We start from the raw sequence: 22,672 nt of genomic DNA, 5'->3' as shown, positions 1-22,672 counted from the left end.
GGGTACCAACTAGTGCCATTTGTTGTCAAAGCTATAAATATTTCATGTAGAAAAAAATTCTCATGTGGAGTCCCAAATTGTCTCTATACCCTCAGATTTATCTTGAACCTTCTTATAATAAATAATCACAAATGTAGTTTTTTTTTCACTGCCACCAGCAGCACTTTGCAGTTTTATTAACCATTCAAGTACAGTAGCATCTGGTAAAATCGGGACAGAACTGGGATTTAAAAGCAAACAGATATTCAGCATCTAACAGTTTTGAGAAGCCACTACATACTCTTTCACAAACATGTTTCCACGGGGCCAATACAGTGCTAGCCATTCACCCAGCGCACTGAGTGCACCGAAGTAGAAAAGAGGCAACAAGAAAAATAGCTACGTTAGAAACACTCCAACACTTTAGAAAAAAAGAGTCAAACACTTTTTGTTTCTCTCCTTTAGCCCCTAAAACAACATCACATGGTCTGGATCTACCTATTTACGTCCTACGTTGGCTTCTAGTCTTTGTCAGGAGGGAAACAGTAATAGTAGTAAAATGACACTGGCCAGCACGGTCTTTGGATCTCGAGGAGGGAGGGGAGAAAGTCAGTCCTCAGGACAAGCTAGTCGGCTGCAGTCTCATCAGCGGGGTCTTTGCATTCCTTGTTCTTCCGCACTTCTTCCACGTGCTTGTCCTTTTCTCGCAAGCGCTCCAGCTTGGCCACCATTTGTGCTTCTCGGTTCTCTTTGTTGGCTTCCATTTTGTGGGTCAGCTTCTCCTCGGCCATCTTGCTGAAGTTGTTGTTCTCCTCGATTGCTTTCTGCAGCACCTCCTTCTCGTGCTCCCGCTTCCCGGCCAGCTGCTTCAGGACCTCCGCCTCATGGGACTTGCGTCTTTCTTCTGCAGCTTCTAATTTCTTCTGAATTTCCTCCAGGGAAAGGTCCTTCTTCTTTGGAGGAGAAAGAGGGAATTCTGGGACGGCCTCTTTTGAACGGGGGCTGAGTATCAGCTCAAAGACCTGGCCAGAGGCCCGCTTCTCCAGTTCTTTCACCTGGATATCAGAAGAAGCCATGGTGAACAGAAGACAAGAGACTGGCAGTGTACGCTCTGCAATCCACTGGGAAGGAAAGCCCTGCTCGGTCCGAGCCGCCTGGCCACACTCTCAAAAATGTAGTTTTATGCAATCATTTTGGCTTAGAAGGCCCTAGAAAATATTGTCTATCCAAATATTGTTGTTTGAAAGCAAATAATTATTAAGAAGATCCTCAAAAAAAGAAAATAAACTCACCCAAAAGTGAAAGACTGCATACAAAGTATATATATATATATATATATATATATATAAACATATATACACACATTCTAATATGACACAAGGATGGTGATACTTTATTCACATACTTTGGACATGTTGCCCAGAGAGGCCAGTCCCTGGAGAAGGCCATCACGAGGGCAGTGACAAGGAGGAAGGCCCTCCAGGAGATGGATTAACAATGGCTGCAACAATGAGATCAAATGTAAGAACAGTTGTGAGGACAGTGCAGGACTGGGCAGTGTTCTGTTCTTTTGTGCTTAGGGATGCTTTGAGTAGGAACCAACTTGATGGCACCTATCAACAACAAATTCATAAACTGTGCTAAGTACTCTAGAATGTCCACCTTTTTTAGATTTTAAATAGAGAGGCTATCTACAGAGAAATCCATCTACTATAAAGATCGATAGACTGTCAAAATCCTATACAGGGTTGCTATGAGTTGGAGTATACATTAGGGCAGTGGGTTAGATGTAAAAATATTGATAGACTGCCTTTTCCACTGAAAAGTAAATGTTATTTATTGAAAATCTATTAGGAGCCAGGTAATATTCTAGGCACCCTAGTCATCCAGGATGAAACAATAAGTAAGGAGTAAAAAACTTCCTTTCCTCATGGATTGCCCATTGTAAATGCTCTTTATCACACTGAATATTATCAGTCCACTATACAGCACTCTAAGCTGCATAAAGTCTTAATTTTCAACCCAAATAAATTACTCAAGTTTGAAAAACAAAACAAGAACAAATTATAAACCTAATATTTCCTGACAGTGTCCATTTATGTCTATGTAAGTCTCAAGTCAGTGTTTTCCTTTTTCGAACACTTTCTGAGGTACTCAAATCACATTCTTTTAAATGTCCTTTGCATTTGGGAGACAAAAGTAAGACTGAAGGAGTATATCAGGGGTGCAGAGTGCGTGAAGTAAGCTTTCCTTACTTGCAGTCATTGGTACTTTCAATATCCTACCCCCAAGCCATCATTTTCAGGTCATCGATTTTCCTGCAAACTTCCTACTCATTGTCTAGCTTTCACAGGCATATGAGGCAGTTGATCCTCAAGTGACATCACACAATATGTAACATAGGTTCTCAGAGCAGATGTATATATAAAGAAGACTTGGTGGTGAGTGGACTAAGCATTAGTTGCTAAACAAAAGGTTAGCGGTTCAAACCCAGCAGCTACTCCTTGGGAGTAAGTTTAAGTATTGTGTGCCGATAAATATGGAAAGCTCTGGAAACCTAAAGAACAGTTATATTCAGTTCTACGGGTTTGCTATGAGTCTGAATTGACCCAATGGCGGTAGATTTACACTTTGAGGCAGAAGTTGTGTGTTTGCTTGATTGCTTGTGTGATTCATTCAGTGATTGCTTATTTTTTCTCCAGTACAGAAAGTAATGGCATCCACCCTGATTCTCCTACCAACGATATCCCAGGTAAACACAGGCTAGAAATTGTACATTTCTACTTGGTCTAGCATTTTAACTCAAGTAAATCAACCAACAAAAATGTGTAAGAATAAAAATTAATAAATCTCCAATGTGAAATGTGAAGGCCCAAAGGTACACTAGTAGTGAATTTGCAGAAGGTCCTAAGTTGCTCTGGGTTTGGATCTTTGGTTTTCTTCTAGAATCACGTCCATGTGAAACACTGATATATGAGGTGCTAAAATCTGGAGGTCCGTGGTCTTTAAAAAGCCTGGTCTGCAAAAGCAAAGTGGAGGAGAAATTAAAAAGTTGACGAAGAACGCTGAGGTCAGATGCCAACAAAGATGAAAAAAAAAAACACACGATGAGTGAGACACATGCCAGTGGAGTGAAACAAAGAGGCAGCAGAAAGAAGGGTATGGGATGAACTGGTTTTTTTTGGAACAAAAGGCCAGGCAGGCGGGTCAGGAGGATCTGAAGCATGTACATGCAGTGAGTGTCTCATCCAGATCAGGGGTCCCACATCGCCGCTCTACAAAGTGCCTTCAGCAGGTCAGGCACTCGGTGAGCATATTTTCACCGAATGAAACAGGAAAACTATAGTCCACGTGCTTTTGTGATACTCAAGAGCTACGAAGGCATTTGGAAAGGGAGACACAGTGCCATTCCATTGCAACGTTGTAAAATGAAAAAAGAACACAGATGGTCACAGTAATGGGTGAGGGCTTGCAGGACAATATGACTTCTCTCCCGTTGTGCATGCGCATATGGCTCTAACTCTACATTTTCCACTAGAAATATCAGACTACAGTGGATCTGATGCCACCCATCAATGCTGCATTTTCTGGAATCCAATGAAGCTCCCACTGTCGTTATTCCATGTCAATGCAGAAAAACACATAGTGCCACTGATAAACTTTCCATCAGATTTATTATGTTGCACTTTTATTTTTCAACTTTTAGAAGGTAGAAAACAAAAATACACAGATGCTGCATTAGGCCAACTTGGGTTCAGGTGTTGTACTGTGGGTACACACCTTGTAAAGGGAGAGCAGCTATGACAGAAGGTACTTGCTGACCAGATGTGTTGCCTCAACACACAACTGTGTCTACCTCTCTGGCTCAGCTGGTTCATTCCCATGACCTCTTACCACCACGTTAGTGAGGTAGCATGACTTCTTCACTCTCACTGCTCCCTTCAAAAACCCAGAACCCCTGAAAGTGCTCTCTTTCTGAAAGACATCTGCCTCAAGGACGCATGGTCCAAAGAGTTACAAATTATTGCAACGAGGAGAACTTGGAGTAACTAAAGTCACCTTACAGTATTTATAAACACAAAGGGCACATCAGTTACTTATGTTATAATTGTAGTGATTGCCTACTACCCCCTGAATCCTCTTCATTGTCATCCGATGAGTCATCCGATGAGCCACCAGTTAGGCTGCTGTAACTGGTCCTACTGCGCCACAGCAGGTTGCACTGCTCCCATGCAGCAGCCTCTTGGTTCTTTCCATGTGTTTTTGATTCCAATGACTTTAACCTTGTTAACTTGGCCAATGTATTTGTTACTGGACTGCCAATATCCGGGCCAGCCAGGTGAAGGAAGATCATGCAGTGGTTGGTGGAGTCACTCTCATACACTTGGCCTGTGGTTGGCTTTTTACTCTCCGTGGATACTAACTGAAACTCAGAAGAACCCCTTCTCGGTTCCATCAATGAGTAAGGCATTGAAGAAAGAACTGTACAGTCTACAACACCATCTTTTGGAACTCAGGGGCTCAGTTTTACAGAGCCATCTCCCTCCTTTACTATCTCTTGTTTGGATGATCTGAGTAGCACTTCAGATTCCAGGAAGTCTTGGACTTTCCTGCACTGCCTCCTCCATCTTCACTTCAGAATTGAGTTACATCGTAGAGCAGAGTCCAGGGAACTACAAAAAAGATGCAACAGGAAAGCCACCTGCTCTTTGCTCTGGCATTGCCCTGTCTCTTCTGCACAGAACTGCCCCTTTGGGGTAAGAACTACCGCTCTGGTCTCAATTCTCTTGGCTACAGTGACCAGAGACTGGACTTGGAGGCCACCTTTACGTTCTCTTCCTTTGCAGATTCCCCTGTAGTGAGCGAGGAACACCATCGGAGCCTGCCAAAGAAAATCCTGCCACCTCCACTGACTTCACCACCACCAAGTCTCTTCACTCATCCACTCCGTCTTGAGAAATGTTCGTCATGGATTTTGTCTTCCTTGTATCCACAATCAAAGCTCATGGAAGCAGCAGTCAAGAGATCAAAAGATATATTAAATGTGGTGAATATTCAATATTCTTCAGAGTATTGAAGAGCCAGAACCTCACTTTAAAGACTAGGTCCACCTGAACTCCCCCAAAAGATTAGATAAAATAACTAATTCAGCATTCTATTGAAGTTGAAGTACATGTGATAATTCTTCAAACACCACTAGTGAATATTATTCAGGGTGAACCTAATACTCACCTTCCATGAAGAAGGGCCAAGTCTGTAGGGAGTTTTTAGGCTATTAGAAGAAAAAGGAAACCATCTAGCCTCAGGTGCAGTGAACAATTGTTGATTGCTCATGGAAAGTCATGGTAACCACTCACATAACAAGGGTTGACCTAGAGCAGTGATTCAATTCAATTGCTCCTCCAGGACTTCATTTCTGAATCTTCTTCTTTTTTTTTTCTTCAAAATACCTACCAGTAACCTTTCATGACAGTCTTATTGATTAGGACTCACATTTCCTCAATACAAATGCTATTGTTACTATTGCCAGGTTTCATTGGTTTGGTCTTAAATCATCGTGTTGCCATGTACAATAGAACAACACACTGCCTATTCCTGTGTCATCCTCACAGTCCTTGCTATACTCGATCTCATTGCTGCAATCACGGTGACAAGCCATCTAACAGTTAGAATCTGTATGCTACAGAGCAGGCTGGGTTTTTCTGTGTGCATTTGTCTATTGGTGTTAGAGCCTCCCGTGGGTTTCTCAAAATAGCCTGTTACGAATGGGTGTCTACTCTTTGTCCTCACTGCCTGTTTACTATTTCCCTGTCCCTAGTTGTTCTGCTCCATTCCAGCTGCAGGAAGCCCTCTGAGGAGTGGCGAAACCTCCCAGATCCTCTCCCTAACCTGTACCGACTTCTCCACACACACCACGATCACTTAGTATTACTGGAGCTGGACCAGCCAATACCTTTTGAAGGAGTCAGACTGACTGTTAACAATAGACCTTGGTTGTCGGAAGAAACTTCACTTCATTCCTGAAGAATTGACCTTCGATCTCCAGAAGTGAGCCCACAAACTCCTTCTCTCTATAGTTAAAGTCTGTGACCACTGAAGACAAGACACTTTTACTGTATGGGATAGCGGAAGTCAGTGGTATCCAGACACAGACTACTGTAAGGAATAGGGCAGGGCTGTACCAGAAAGGTGTGTGTACAACGCACAGGACAAGTGACTCCCCTATGGCAGAAATAAGAGAGGAGATGTCACTTTGTAGTGAATGGGTGACTGGGTGCTAAAAAGTTAAAGATGACATTCTTTTTTTTAACATTTTATTAGGGGCTCATACAACTCTTATCACAGTCCATACATATATATACATCAATTGTATAAAGCACATCTGTACAGTCTTTGCCCTAATCATTTTAAAGATGGCATTCTTAATGAACAACTCTGTAAAAAAATTCATCAATGTCAAATAAAGGAGGACATATCTTGGAAGACAATGATAAGGATAATAATGTTCACCAACAAGAAACAGACACCAGAGCTATCTATCATCATGTTCACATGAGGAGTAACCATCTGTGCGTCCACACTGAGGATGAAGGATACATTCTGAACTCTCATGCCACAGAGGTTCTCTTTTATGTATAATAGTGTTTAAAAATTTAAAACATTGATATCAAACATTGATAGCTTTTAACTATAGCAGCAGCAGTGCTTCTGTATCACGTGTATAAGCAGCCTTTATAAAAACCTCCATTTTCCTGTGAGGGTGTGTCTGTTTCTTGGGTCATAAGGAGAACCCCAACACAGGTAGTCCACTCCTCTGCTACTAAGTGGAGGGCCACATGCTAATACAGCTCTCTCTGTGTGCCAGTGAAACCTGTCCTGCTCCTTTCCTGGGAGCTCTGGGCATGAAGCCCCAGTACATTGGGCCTCAGCTATTTCCATTTTCAGCTAACTCAGAGGACACATCATGAATTTTGGACAAAGTTGTGTTTATGTTTTGGCCATTCTACGTGGTAATAATTGAGGAAAATGCTGTGTGGTTGTGTGTAGAATATTGGATGGGGTAGGCAGGGCAGTGACCTTATCACACTGTCTTTGTGATTGCAGGTGTCCAGTGTAAAGTGCAGCTGGTGAAATCTGGAGGTGACCTGAGAAAGCCTGGGGAATCTCTGAGACGCTCCTGTGCAACTTCTAGATTCACCTTCAGTGACTATTATATTAGTTGGATCCAGCAGTGTCCAGGACAGAGACTGGAACAGGTTGGTTTTATTAAAACTGCAACCAATGGTCAAACAACGGAGGATGCTTCATCTGTGAAAGGCAGATGATTCACTGTTTCTCCCCCCGCTCCCCCCCCCCCCCGATGATAGCATGTGCACCTCAGCCTCACTTGGTCTTCCACAGGGAGAGAGAGAGACCAGAGTTAAGGAGAGAAGGGAGGGGAAGGATGAAAAGGGGAAGGGGAACAGGGGAGTGAGGACCAGGGGAGGGGAAGGGGGAGCAGAGAGAGCTTTTTTATTGCTAATCAAGTCTTATATATCTTTGGGGACATGCAAGCCTCCTAATTGCAGGTAAAGACATATGTCACAGGAAGGGATTGCACTAATTGGACTACAGTAATGAATCGGGGGGACGATCTAGGGGTAGCCACAAAATACGACAGGGAGGTATTGGGAGTACACATGTGACAAGATGGGTGGATCTTAGATTCAGAGAACCAGCTTAATTTTGGTTATCACTGAGCCAGTTTGACCTGTTCTCTTGCTCACTATTGAAACCATTATCAGTGGGGTGTGAACCCCACCAACAATGGAGCAGACTGCCTTCAGGGGGAATATCTCTGAGCATCTGACCTCCCACCATATGCTGGAAAATAGCCTCTAATGTTTGGCTTTCCAACTGAAGAGAATAAATGACAATTTATGAAAATGATACTTATGACACACTACCTTGACCAAATCAAACTAGAACCCTTAACATTTTATAAATACATAGATGGTATTAATAAATGCACAGTTGTATTTGTCCACACATTCATACATATTTTAGTGTAGCCAAGAAGAGGTATAGTTTATACAAGTGTTAGTAAAATAAATTCCACATTCATGTGTTTATTCCAAATAAAACATGCTTAAACATGTTTCTGCTATCACTGGCTGTCTGTTGGCCATATTTTCTCAGTAACACACTTAACTTGGTTTCATTGGGTTGACTTAAAATACATCTGTTTCTGTGAGTCAGGAAACAAAGAAAGAAAGAGAAAGAAAGAATGTAGGCCAACAGAAATTCTCTCTTCTGCACACTAGACATTTTTTAATTGGATCAAGCATCATAAAGAATATACTGAAAACTTCACAGGTGAGTCAAAGAGGGGGAAAAGTCAACTGGTACAAATGAAGAATCTGGATGACATGAAGTACTGGTGGAAGAAGTCTGTCGAGTTGCCATTGAGGAGATAACTAAGGAAGTTGGAATTTCACATGGTTCAGCATTTTCAATTATTATGTCACAATTTTGGTTTCTTGATTGGTGCCAAAAAGCAATGCACAGGGATTGATGAGCTAAAAAATTGCTCCTGAAGAGCTGCTTTGTAGGAAATTGAAGTTAATGAAGCCAGTTTTGTGGAATGAAACTTAAGTATTGATAATTCTTGAATGTATCAAAATGATCCAGAGAGAGAGATCCAATGAAAACAGTTAGATCTGTAGGAATCATCTAGGTTGATATTCAAAGAATAATGGTCAATTCAGAATGTATGAAAGTGATTTTGTGGATTCTAAATGGCTAGTCTGGAATGAAATTCTCATAGGACAGAGAAAATCAAAAAGTATTATTATGAATAAGCTTCAAGAAAATGTAACATGGTATTAGTGAGAAAATGTCCTAGAATGTTGCACAAAGGATCTGTTTTTCTCTCTATCATGACAATACACCAGCTCATTCTTCAAGAGTAAGAATGGTTGTCCATTGAGGATTTTGTTTAGAAACCTTAACAGTGGTTCTCAACTTTCTTAATGCCATGACCCTTTAATATAGTTCCTCACATTGTAGTGATCCCCCAACCATAAAATTATTTTCGTTTTTACTTCATAACTATAACTTTGCTACTCTTATGAATCGGCTGACCCCTATGAAAGGTCGCCCAACCCCAAAGGGATCCCGACACACAGCTTGAGAAATGCTGCCTTACACCATCCACATTAAAGAGCTGATCTTCCCCCTGCATATTTCTGTATTTTCCCATAAGTCAGAGAACATCCCTTGAGTATTGTGGAATTTTCAGTCTGACGTTCTGTAAATCAAGGAGCATAGAATATTTGGGGGAAGGTTCATAACAATAGCTTTACATTTTGATTATTTTTTGTTTAGTGAAAACATCTAAGACAGTGGAGAAATGTATTTAACTACATTTGTATATATGCATATATATGTATGCAATACCTATATCTTGGAGGAAGAACAAGATGGTGACCAAGCAGTACACATGGGAAGGACTCCACAAAGACCAGCGGAAAAGAACCAGGAGAGGGATATGCTACACTTCCAGAATGCAGGATTTTCAGCAGAAAGTTACATAACACAAATTTAATAAAATATCAGCAACATTTGCTGATAGACTCCCCTTTGTCACCGGCCCTCAACAATAACCAACTGTTTGAAGATTCCCAAATTGCTAGACTTAATTTTCCTAGTCCAGGAGCTAGCTAGGATGGTGGAACTGCTGAGCTTCAGAAACATAGCTCTATGGAACTAGCTTGAGACCAACATAAGCACAAGTAGACTTGGCTTTCAACACAAGTCAATGGAGGTCTAGCCGGATGCCCTAGAAGCCCTAAATCCCCAATAACCAAGATAGCACAACCTAACAGTGTAGTTACATAATCTGGTGTCACCTGTAGTCTAATAAGAGGAAAGAGGTGGAATTTAGCTTGTCAAATATGTCTCAGTTTGATGTCCTCATTTGGAGGGGCTATGGAGATAAACAGCTCACTAGAGGCCAGACACACTCTCTGCTTTGTCTTCTTGCAAGCAAGACATATGGAACCATGCTGATGGAGCAAGAGCGCTGAAGCTGGAGAAGCCACGTGGAGACCCATGCCAGTGCTGAGATACTTCCACCACCACTGGATCCACAAGAATTTCCACCCACTGGCCTGGGATCTTCCTGCATTCAGTAACATTGCATGGATTCATAAGTCTAAAGAGGAATTTATGGACTAGTACTAAAATATGGGTTAATATCAGACTTATGGACATGTTCTGAACTGGGCGGGAATGTTTTCTTAATGTACAATTGCTCTTTGATATAAAATTCTCTCTTACATGCATAGGAATGCCTCTGGATTTGTTTCTCTAGTCAACCCGGACTAACACAATACCCAAGAAGTGTGGCAATAACTCTACAGGGCAGCCTGCAATAGTCATAGATAGTGAATAGACTAACTCTCAGAAGCTGGGGAAGTTACAACTATTCCTCTTTCCAGGAGATACAGCTCTGCCCCTCCCTCCCCATCTTAAGATGCCGACCAAAAAAGCATGGATTAAAAAAAATATTTCTATAGCAGTTAATACACACCTGGTTGATTAACAAGGTATTGTCCTCACAATACAAACAGAAATTGCAACAGTGGGTTTTAAAAGTATGGGCAGGGAATTTGGGCATATGACAAAGACTAAAAGGTTTAGGGCCAAGAAACTTCTCCTTGTTCACATACCAAGCTATTCATCAGTTGTCCCATAACTCCATCCCTGGTCAGCACCCCAAGCCACTCAGATAAACAACCTGCCCTTTGATTCGGTGTGGTAGTTATATAACCTGGTGTCAATTTTGTACTTGAGAGTATTAAGAGGGAAGGGTGGATTCTAGTCTGCCTAACATTTCATAGCCAATGAGGCCTCTGTGTGGGCAAGGCCTTCTCCTGAGGATTCTGGGAACTCCTGGATTTCATCTTTGAAGATGGGAGACATTCTCTCTCTCTTCACTCCCTGGGAAACAGCAACTGACAAGATACATGGAACTATGCTAGTGCCCTATGCTGCAGAAGCCGTGTGGACACTCGTGCCAGTTCAGAGATTCTCACAATGTCATTGAACCCACAAGATTTCACACCCACTGGCCTGTGATCTTCTTGCATTCGGCATCATTACATGTGTTTCCCGAGTCTGAAGAGGACGTTATAGACTGGTATCTGACATATGGGCTAATGTTGGACTTATGTACTTATTCTGAACTGGGTTAAACCTCTCTCTTATACACATATGAGTGTCTATAAATTTGTTTCTTTAGTCTACCTGGATGAAAACAGTAGGCTATTGCTTCATTCCTCCCTACTAGACCAGCTAAGCAGGTGGAGGGTATAAAAGGCCCCCAAATGGATTTTTTAAGCTATGTATTTAATTTTAAAAATTTTTACAAAACAACCTTATCACCTTCAAACTACTTGCCATTACACTTAATATATTTGTCAAATCTGTGATTCCATTTTTGGAAATACTTTTCAAATTTGTCCGTTGGGATTTCTGATACACCTCCCTCATTTTTTTCTTCACCTCTTCTATGTCATCAAATCGCTGCCCTCCTCAACTACCAACTAGGATTTTTTCCCCTTGGGATCACATGTTATGCAATCTTTTCAAAACCTCTAAATAGAAAAGGTAATTAAAGTCTGACCTGTTGGAATGAACTCCAAATGCACTATCCGCCTCACAGTAAACAACAACAACAAATTTGATTTCACTTGATGAGCATTCTTTGGTGTCTTCCACTGGTTCATATATCCTGATCAGGAAACATAATTTCAAAGCCACACACTGTACTCTTAAATTGGCCATCACAAATTCGAGGTTCAAGCAAAATTGCTTTCACGACAAAACTCACTGTGATCAGAAGGAATCTTCCCAGGAGACATCACTGGGTGAACTAACTCAATGCTTGCCTAATGGGAAAAAAAAAGTGCATATTACAAAAACTTTTCCCAGTGGAGCTTTTCCCGTTTCTTTTGGTTGTGTTTTGGGTTTTTTTGGGGGGGGAGGTACCCCCACAGACCCGTTCTTCCAGTCCTATTTAGTCACGTCCATCATCCAGAAAAGAGAGAACCCCAACTCCTCTGACCTTGTTTACTAGAGGTCTGTCATCTTTAGATATTTAACCTAAATCATAAAAATTCAGGAGTCTCAGCCATACCAGGTACCAAAACCATTCCACTAGTCTTAATATCAACCCTACTCTTACATGTTATAAAATCATCACACTACCAGACACTGTCCCCAACTGCTCAAAAACTCCTGATCCACACACCCTTAGCTTCCCCAAGGACAAGGTTTAGACAGCAGATGTTCTTTTGCTGGCATTGTTGTTGCTCTGTGTTCTATCATTCCTATAATCCCTCCATATCTAAAACAAATTGTGCACTCTTCTTATAATTCATCCTTAATCAGGACTTCATTATGTGCTGGTATACGTAAGAACTGGGGGGTGGGGGGTAATGTTAATTTACTTTTTTTGCATTCACTTAAATTTGTTTTCCAGTTTTTGAACCCATCATCAATCCAGAAGTTAGCACCCACATCAGAGACAATGCTCCTGGGCAAAACTTAGAGCCAAAACAAACATATATAAAGAGCTCTCACGATTCTTACTCTAGTATCATTTTTTCTATTATTTTTTAAAACTTTACGTTTACCCTTTCCTTCTTTAATATTTAAAGGTTGATTTCTTATCCCTTTTAACCTATCTTTTATTTGTCCCCTTCTTTTATTCTCTTCCAACATTTTCTTTCTATCTCATTCTAATGAAAATAAAATCTAACACTATTCTTAAAATTTATTATCTTTTCCCCTGATCTATTAGCATTACCCATTTTCTGGTCATAGCAACAAGTACATTTGGGAGACGTAATTTCCTTTCATTTAACCTACAAAATAACACTACAGGATCTCTCACTTTTTTTGCTTACTTTTTCTTTGTTTCTCCCTCCTCCAACACTTCGTCTTCTACTTTTTAATCTACCCAAATAAAACCTAATCTAACACTCTCCCTCATACAGTTCATACTGTCCACTGCCCCCTCTACTGTACTATCTAACAGAGTTAAACACACACACACACACACACACACACAAGAAAGAGAAACAAACAACCAAATTCCAAACAGAACTAAATGCAATGTCTGAAACTGAACAGGCTATGGAATTACCAGAGAAATATATTAAAAGAATAATGATAGCACTCATACAACAGATGAAGGGAGAGACTGAGAGGAAAAGTAAAACAATAGAAAAAAGCTGGTAAGTTCACTATATGCCACAGAATAAAAAATTAAACAATACAATAGCAGCATTACAAAACACTCTAAAAAGGAAGCAGAAGAGAAGAGAGAGAAACCTGAGTTAGTGGGCTTGAAGATAAATCTGTCGACTCCAAGTAAAATAAAATGCAAAAGAGAAAGAAAAACTTTAAGAACAATGTAGGATGCAATCAAGAGGAACAACATATCTAATGGGAATCCAGAACAGGAAGGAAAAAAATACATACAAACAAGGAATAGTATTAGAATTCTCTTAAGAAAAATTTCCTCAATGTCTAAGGATGAAATGATAATTATTCAGGAAGCCAAAAGAATTACAATCAGGAGAAACCCCAAATGGAAAACTACCCTGCACAACGTATTCACTATGTCTAATATCAATTGGTAAGGGAAGAAAATGTAAGTGAAGATAGCAACAACAACAAAAAAGAACAATTATATACAATGGGTCAAAATAGCATAACTTCAGATTTCTCAATGGAAACTATGCAGGCAAGAAGAAAATAGAGTGAATTACACAGAACACTGGAAGAAAAAACTGTGAACTTACAATATTTTACCAGCAAAAATATCACTCAAAGATGATGGAGAAATAAAAGCATTGTAAGAGAAGAAGAAATTCAAAAATTCACATATAGATTGTGATAAGAGTTGTATGAATCCCTAATAAAATGATTTTTAACAGAATTTAAAAGAATTCACAAGAACAAGACCACCACTCTGTTAAAAAAAAAACAAACCCAAAATCCAGTGAAATACTATGGCCATCAATAACACCATCACATTTATTTGAAACCAACATAAAGACAATTCCTAAGAAAAATAAACATACCCAGAGCGACACTGAAAGCAATAAATTAATATAGGAAAAACAATGAAACTATGAAAATACACATTAAAGACTCACACAAAACATTAACAAATGTAAAGAAAAATGTCGGTAACAAATATATACCTGTCAAGAATCTCACTGAATGTCAATGGACTAAATTCACCCATAAATGCATGTAAAACCCAAAGCTATCCACATCATCGATGAGAAAGCTGTAACAAATATAAGTATTCTATCGCAGCTCATGCAGAGACCACTAAGTACAATGAAAGAGGAACACACAGAGGAAGACAAGATAGATGACTAGAACATCTAGAATTACATCACTTATGCAAAGTGAAATATTTTATCAGCAGATTAAAATGAGAGCCCACAAACTGGCATGGGGGTAGGGGGTTACCAACAACATATCACACAAAGATCTAATCTTCAAAATGTACAGAACTCTACAACAACTCAATAAGAAAATGACAAACTAACTAATTAAGAAGAGGGGAAAAGACATAAGCAAACATTTCTCCAAAATGAAGTACAGATGCTAACAAACATAAAAAATGGTTGTGATGACTAGTCATCAGGAAGATGCAAATTAAAACCTCAACAAGATAGCACTTCATACCCATAATACTAGCCCAATTAAACAACAACAAAACAAAACCCACAGGAAACAACAAATGCTGGAGAAGATGTGTAGACGTTGGAACTAGTATTCAGTATAGTGGACTAGTAAATAAAGCACCATGGAAAATGATATGGCAGTACATACACAACTGGGAACAGAAATTCCATATGCCCCATCAATACTACTATTAAGTTTATACCCCAACGAAATGAGACACAATATGTGTAATTGTATGCTTTCCCATATTCAAAGCAGCACAATTCACAATAGCAAAAACTGGAAGCAGACAAATGTCCCATAGTGGAAGCATGAATTAAGAAACTATGGTGTGTACACATAATGGAAAACAATGCATTCCTAAAAACAACAAAAACCATGAACCATGCATCATCTCCCTTGTGTGCACTTTGTAAGAATCACCTCAAACAAGGAGACCTCACATTGGCTGGGTCACTCTGTCAAGAAAGGGGAAAAGGGGAAAGACTTTCCATTTGATGCTGTACAACAGTGAGAGAAGGCTCTGACAAATGAACAGCCCCCCCCACCCACAGGAATGAAGGGAGAACCTTACTGGAACATCAAAGTAAGACCAGGGGACGGGGGCAACTACATTTGAAAGGAGGTGTTGATATTTTTGTTGCTGGGTTTGGTTGGTAAATGAGGAGGAGCAACCTCACTTCGTGAGGGATGCTAAACAATAATTGTTGGGAACCTAAGTGGTCAATAAACTGATTTTATGTTCCAGGGTTGACACTAATAATATGTTTCTACCCAACCCTGGATGAACTATGCTATGGAGTAAACACTATGATGACTGTAGATGTTGGCCTTACAGGCCAAGGGCCACATCAGGAGGACACAGAGTAGAAGCCCTACTGAATGCACTGAGCAATACACCAAATCTACCTGTACCCTTGATTAAGGATTGAACTATTTTTAAGGCAGGGGAGGGAAAAACTGTGGAAATGTTGGTCATTGGACATCCCTGGCTTAGTGGGTGTCCAATGCAGTGACACTGAGAACCACCAAATATTTAATACCTCAATGCATTCCTTGCAATAATATGAACAGTTTTAATCTGATAGGCAAGTACCTGCACTTGTAACAACTGATAAAAGTAAATTTTCCCTAACACCAAGAACCATGCTCAGTGTAAGCAGAGGTCATTCAATTAAGAAATCTTTCTGTACAAAGCAACAACTCGTGGATTGCACCTCAAAGTTATATACTTGCATAAACCCCTCATATCAACAGTATCTTAAATTCTATGTCATTGGATAAATTATTGATGCTATCAATGCAATCACATCTGAGGGGGCTTTGTTTTACGCCTTTTTGTTGTTGCTGCTGCTGTTGTTGTTGTTGTTGGTGGTGGTGGTGGTGGTCTTTTTGTCATAATATGACCACCAAAGTAAACCAGAGCAGATGGATTATAGGCTCCCACTTAACTCTATTCCCAATCCAAGAACAGTTAGTTCTGATAACAGGGCCTGCTCAATACTGACCTTAATGAAACAATCACTGAAGATAAGGGAGCTACAGCAGTGTGGTGAAGAAAGCACATGGCGCCCCGCTAACAATTGGAATAGTGTCTGGGGTCTTAACGGTTTGTATTCAAACAGTCACTAATCTAAGTGAGGTGTCAACTAAGTCCACATGGATGAAGCACATGTGTGATGCAAAGATAACAAAATCCAAATATGGTGAGGGAAAAATAGCAAAGTTTAATTGTGAAAAACAAAACAAAAAAATTTATAGGAAAGTATGTAGGACAGTGGGGACCCCAAATCCATCTGGAAACCATCTAGTGAGAGTAAATCTCTGGCATATCCTCTTTAAACACAGGAAAGGGTCTAGAACAGCTTTACTATCAGCCAGAGATCATTGTAATCCTGATTATGTTCAATCACACCATAGTATAATATGATACTTTTTCAGTTAACCTCTCTCTTGACTCAACATGAATTTGCTGTAGCTTCAAGTATTCCTCACTTTATCCACTACAGTAATTTCTTCTCTGGCTTTTAAGATTTTTTTGGGGGGGAGGGGCTTTTAAGATATTGTTTGTGGTATTTTCTTTATTAATCTTTATTTTTATTTTTATCTTTATATTCTTATTTTCTTCTTCTTGCCGGTTTGTTTTGGTTTCTGTTGGGTTTCCCAGACTGTGAAGCACAGGAGTAGATGCATAGAAACAATAGGTAAGGCAATGATTTAGGGGGGATGTGTGAAGGGGAGGCGGGGACAGTGAGGGAATTGGGGGAGCATACAGTAAGTACAGGAGGGGGAAGAAGCACTTGTAATGATTGTGATGATGTCTATGCAACTCATTTTAAAAGCAATTTATCTCTACATAGAAGCGTGTGATATTTGAATACTGTATGAAGAATATTGCTACTAAAACAAACAAATAGAAGCCAAAGTTGACCAATGATTACCGTGGTTGAAGGAGAAAGCACTGTTGCTTAGGGATCATTGAGTTTGATGGTTGTGGATGAATTTGGAAAAGGATACGAATAATCATTGTACAACATGAAACATTTTAATTAATGGCACTGAATTATACATGTAGAAGTTGTGTAATTGGAGAATGTTTTGTTGTGTATATTTTTTGCTACAATTACAAAACTTAATTCATGAATAATAATGACTACAAGGAAGAAGAAAATGTTCTAAAATTGAAAACGGTGATAACTTCACAACTATTCTTGACATGATTGAATTATTGAATTGTATGACATGTGGATGACATACTAATAAAACTGTTAGAATATTTATCCCTATCAATATCTGTCATATCTATCTATCTCTCATTTATCTATCACTATCAGTATGGTAGTTACACAATTTCAGGTCAAATTGAAAATATATAATGTGGTAAAATCTAGCCTGTCACTGAGGTCACAGATTGATGGTACCTCCTTGTGGGCATGGTTTTCTCATAAGGAGGAACATTGGAACCCACTCCCACCCCCAACTCTGTGTCTTCATCTTTATGCTGTAGAGACATTGGATCCACAAGAGTTTGTACCTACCATCATGTGATATTCCTGCATTCGGCATCATTGCATGTGGCTTCATGAGTCCAAAGAAGAACTATGGAATAGTATCGTACTCATGGACTTGAGTTGGACTGGGCTGGGATGTTTCTGTCAATATGTAATTACTTCTTCATATAAAGCTATTTCTTACACATATTTGAGTGACTGGTTTGAATTCTCTAGACAACCAGGCCTAACACAAGCAATCTCTCTGTCAATCTGTCAATCTATCGTCTATCTACCTAGCACTTATGCCTTAACAGAAAAAACAAGTGTGCACCATACTGTTAGAGATTACGGGAATCAAGAACATTACAAAGATTATAAATGATAGGTAATCATCACAGCAACCAAATAGCTTCCACATTAAAAATAGTACCTAAAAACAAGTAGTCTCCTGTCACTTTTATTTATTGAGTTTTAAGAACTTGGTTCATATTTTGTATATAAGGCCATTATCTCAGTTGGTTTCTACAAATATACCCTTTCCATGACTTTTGCTTTATATTTCTTAGAAGTGTCTTTCATAGAGCCCATAACAAAATGTCATTGAGTCTCTCCTGACTCATAGCCATGCTCTACAAATTTTTTGACTGTAAATATTTATGGGAAGAGAACAGAAAAACTTGATTAATTCACACGGACAGTTTTTCAGTTAGCAGTCCAATGACTATGACACACAGATGACACCAATATGTAGAGATATTGAGCACTCACTGATGGATACAAATGATTAGAGCCTTCAATGTGGTTTATATTTCATTATATAGAAATATTTAGTCCTCTCAAGTGGTTCCAAAAAATGTCATGAAAAAAACAAGAAAATACTGCAGTCACAGAATTCATTTCACCTAAATTCACAATCAATATCAATATAAGAAGCAGGCAATAAATACAAGGTAAAAGAAATTTCTTTAAAAAATCATTAAATATTTTAATGTCATTGTTGGGACTACGGTATGGCTTACCCCAGCCATGTCATTCTCTATCACCTAATATGGAAAAGAAATCTTGACAATGAATTTAAAAAGACCAATGAAAACTTAATGTATATTTGAATGATGGTATAGGCAAAGATTACTGAATACACCATAAGTTTCAAGAACTAACAAATCTGTTTTGTACTCCTGAGAATTTCCATAGAAGTAAAGATGAAGATAATTTGTTTGGTTTACTTTTGTTTTAGAGGAATAGGGTCCCCAATTTTTTTTACATAATTTATAGACCTGTGGAGATAAAACTATCTGCTTTTATGACTCCCATGTTCACAGCTCAAGATGGTGAATTTAGGTCACATAGTTCAACAACTAATCGTTTCCCTTATGTCAATAGTTCTATCATTTTAAGTAGATTATAAAGGTATAGAGAGTATATATACACAGGCACACACACTTAGTCTAATTCTTCGGAAATCTTCTGGTATGTGACATTTCTTAATAGTTCATCAGCTTCTATTGCAAGTTGGCACTTCAGAGAACACAAAGGTCAGTTTGAGAAACTATTTAAACACTGAAATTCGTGCGTGTAGTATAGTTTAAATGAAATATATATCATTTAAACAATGTATATAATTTAAACTAACTTTCATTTTGTTCCTTGGCTTTCTCAAGGAGCACAGAAGCTACATTGGGAGGACACTCAGGAGAAAAAGCAGTGATCCAGGTGTGCTGGAACAAGATTTTTGGCTTTAGTTATCACTTAGCTCTCATGCTACAGCCTCGAGTAGCAAGAGAGGTGAATGTATGAGAGTACCATCTTCACTCACCCATTAGATTCCCATGGAGACATTGAATGTGGACACGGATGAGACTGTCTTCTTCACATAATGTCTTAATCACAGTCATGAAATAACTAAGCAGGTATAATTTTAAGCTGTAAAGAATTATTTATGATTTCTCTACAATAGTAGAAAAGTGGAATAAATATGATTGCCCTTTCATTGGGCCCATATTACTCTACAAATTCCAAATTGGAAAGTACTGAGAGCAACTGGATTAAATGACTGACCAAATATCACCCTGTGGCTTGGGACATGGGAAAGAAATCCATGCCATTGAGTGTAAAGCTCAAGGTGTTGATTTCCATAGTCCGGGGAGAACTTTTCAGCTTATTAAGAATATTTGTAGCCCCCAGAGTAATTCATTTCAGTGGACAGCACTGAAGCTGCAGCTCAAGAAGGACATGTCTGAGTAGAGAACATAGGAGCAAATTAAGGGGGAGGAAGAGAGATAGTGGAACACATCCTGGCCCACCAGGACTGGAGGACAATATTCCCGTTCAGAGCAGCCAATCCACAGAGAAGACCATATGTCTGGCCCCATTATGAGACACAACATCCCGCACAGACTCATAGCCCTACAGGGGACAACACTGGAGACACAGTGTGGGAATTTCACCCAATCTGGTCCCCCAACAAACGGAGGCAAAAAACAAGAAGGTTGTGCAACAGAACAGCAAGGGGAACAGAGCAACAAAGTGCCCAGGGAATACCAAAAACAGACTTTGGGGTCAGGGCTTGGCACCCCATCAGACTTGACCAGAAAATACTCCTAAAGGCCAACAAACAGTCCTTGAATTAACCATAGGCTTTCCTTTGTTGTTGTTTTGTCATTGGATATTTTATTGTTGTTGTTGTTGTTTGTTTTTTTGTTACTTTGTTTTGCTTTGTCTTGTTTTTGTGCACATGTGTGTCTAAATAAGATAGGCAGGATGAACAATCTGGTGGAGAAAACAATGGGACTGACAGTTCTGGGGGGACATGGAAGACGTGGAGGTGGGGGGAAAGGTATTGGGGTTAACAAATCCAGGGCAAAGGGAACAACAAAGTGATCCAAATTGGTGGTGAGGAGGGTGTCGGAAGCCTGGTAAGGCATGATTAAGGGTAATGTGGCTGAGAGGAATTACTGAAACCCAAATGAAGGCTGAGCATGATAGTGGGACAGGAGGAAAGCTAAAGAAAATAGAGGAAAGAGCTAGGAGGCCACTTAGAGGTCTAAATAAAGGCACATGCATATGTAAATATATTTTTATATGAGGATAGGAAATTACATCTATGTGCATATATTTATAGGTTTAGTATTAAGGTAGCAGATGGACATTGGGGCCTACACTCAAGTACTTCCTCACTGCAAGAATACTATGTTCTGTTAAACTGGCATTCCGTGATGCTCACCTTCTTGATATGATCACTGAAGACAAAGCAGGTGAATAAAAAAATGTGGTGAAGAAAGCTGATGGAGCACGGCTATAAAAACATATAGCATCCAGGGTCTTAAAGACTTGGAGGTAAACAATCAGCCATCAAGATCAGAAGCAACAAAGCCCACATGTAAGAAGCACCTCAGCCTGTATGATCATGAAGTGCCAAAGGGATCAGGTATCAGATATCAAAGAACAAAAAATCATACCACTGGGTGCTTACCTTCCCAGTATGATCACTGAAGACAAATGGGTGCATAAGCAAAAGTGGTGAAGAAAGATGATGGTGTCCATTTATCACAAGACACAGAATCTAGGCTCTTAAAGGCTTGAAAGTAAACAAGCTGCCATCTAGCTCAAAAGCAACAAAGCCCACATACAAGAAGCACACAAGCCTGTGTTATCACTAGGTGTCGAAGGGATCAGTTATCAGGCATCATCGGAACAAAAAAATCATATCATTATGAATGAGGGGGAGAGCGGAGTGGAAACCCAAAACCTATCTGTAGGCAATTGAACATCCCCTTATGGAAGGGTCACAGGGAGGAGATGAGCCAGTCAGGGTGCAGTGTAGTAACGATGAAACATACAACTTTCCTCTAGTTCCTAAAAGCTTCCTTCCCCTACTCCCCTACCCCCACTATCATGATTCCAATTCTACCTTACAAATCTGGCTAGACCAGAGGATATACACTGGTACAGATAGGAATTACAAACACAGGGAATCCAGGACAGTTAATCCCTTCAGGACCAGTGTTGAGAGGTGATACTGGGAGGGTGGAGGGAAGGTGGGATGGAAAGGATTACAAGGATCTACATGTAACCTCCTCCCTGGTGACTAACAACCCTAACATAGGGAGATATCAGACAGTGTAATATATGACTAAATAATTATAATTTACAAATTATTAAGGGTTCATGAGGGAGGGGGTAGCAGAGAGGGAGGGGAACAAAATGAGGAGCTGATACCAAGGGCTCAAGCAGAAAGCAAATGTCTTGAGAATGATGATGGCAACATATGTACAATGTGATTGAAACAATGGATAGATGTATGGGTTGCTATAAGAGTTGTATTAGCCCCCAATAAAATGACTAAAATAAATAAATTAAATGTAATTAGGAAAAAAAGAGTATTTTTAGCATGCGTAATAAAAACATTCAATTCAGAGGGATACTGTCATTAGATTTACACTTCAGATTTCATGATCTCTGTCATGAACTTATCTGAGACAATCATGATCATCACATTTAGAGATGAAGGTGACCTGGACTAGTCGGCAGATACACATACTCTGGGATTTAAGGTGGTCAGACAACCCCCAGCAGCAGATGGCATAAGATGGCACTTTGTTGAAAAGACCAGTATCAAGTGATGCCATTCCAGCCTATATGTGAAAAAAGAACCAAGCCTGCAATGTCTAAATGACACACACAAATATGACTGTGTTTAAGTATCTGGAAATTGATAAAATCTATGGCTCTTTCTGTCAAAGCAGTTACTTATTCCCCTCAACAGCATCTGGCTCAGAGAAGTCCAGGTGAATTTGGTTTAAATTTGGTTAGTTGTGATATAATACAGTGGTTATAACCAAGCAGAAAACGAGTTAGGGAGACCAACTCTAACTCTAGACCATTTTTGAGACCTAGGATATGAAAAAGAGAAATGAAAAGGGAACCACTGTTGGAAATTAGCTTTA

At 39.6% G+C, this 22,672-nt stretch overlaps 1 pseudogene; it reads right to left on the bottom strand.

Annotated features, from left to right (window-relative positions):
* Positions 1-205: 205 nt before the first annotated feature.
* On the bottom strand, positions 206-1,140 carry LOC142436361 (stathmin pseudogene; annotated as a pseudogene).
* Between the last annotated feature and the right edge of the window lie 21,532 nt (positions 1,141-22,672).

The sequence above is a fragment of the Tenrec ecaudatus genome, unplaced genomic scaffold (genome assembly GCF_050624435.1).
Source record: "Tenrec ecaudatus isolate mTenEca1 unplaced genomic scaffold, mTenEca1.hap1 Scaffold_236, whole genome shotgun sequence".
In the NCBI taxonomy this organism is placed as follows: Eukaryota; Metazoa; Chordata; class Mammalia; order Afrosoricida; family Tenrecidae; genus Tenrec; species Tenrec ecaudatus.
The sequence above is the reverse complement of the archived record's forward strand: the minus strand, read 5'-3'. Positions and strand labels throughout refer to the sequence as shown.